This window comes from Mastomys coucha, chromosome X, assembly GCF_008632895.1.
Source record: "Mastomys coucha isolate ucsf_1 chromosome X, UCSF_Mcou_1, whole genome shotgun sequence".
Classification (NCBI taxonomy): Eukaryota; Metazoa; Chordata; class Mammalia; order Rodentia; family Muridae; genus Mastomys; species Mastomys coucha.
Genome location: NC_045030.1, coordinates 61,307,377 through 61,308,130, shown reverse-complemented (window position 1 = coordinate 61,308,130; position 754 = coordinate 61,307,377).

The following is a 754-nucleotide window of genomic DNA, read 5'->3' as shown; positions in this document are numbered from 1 at the left end:
TCCACTCCCAGGCGCTCTGACACACCCAAGATCAGAGGTGAGCAGGAACCAACATCTGTCCCAACACTAGGAGTAACTGGGACCAGTGAGACCAAGCACACAAGAAATCCACCAGCCCAGTGACTCGGGTTCCTTCCGGTCTGTCTGGGCTGGGGTTCAGAGCAGACCTTGGGCGCAAGCTCTGCAGCCAGTCCAACAACACACAGAGAAAGCCCCACTATCAGGTGATCTAACAAGCCCAGTTAGATCACAGGATCCCAGAATCACAGGATCATAGAGACAGGTTGACTCTGAGGAGTTCTGACACAACCAGGATCACAGGATGGACAGGCTCCAGTCAGATTTAGCAAGGGCAAGTAGCACTAGAGTTAACCAGATGGCAGGGGGCAAGCATAAGAAAATAAACAACACAAACCAAGGTCACTTGCCATCATCAGAACCCAATCCTCCCACCATAGCAAGTCCTGGGCACACCATCACACGGGCAAAGCAAGATTCAGATCTAAAATCACTTATCATGATGATGATACAGGACCTTAAGAAAGACATAAATAGCACCCTCAAAAAATACAGGAAAACACAGGTAAACAGCTAGAAGCTCTTAAAGAGGAAACATAAAAATCCCTTAAATAACTATAGAAAAACACAATCAAACAGGTGAAGGAAATGAGCAAATCCATCCAGACACTAAAAATGGAAATAGAAACAATAAAGAAATCAGAAAGAGAGACAACCCTGGAGATATAAAACCTAG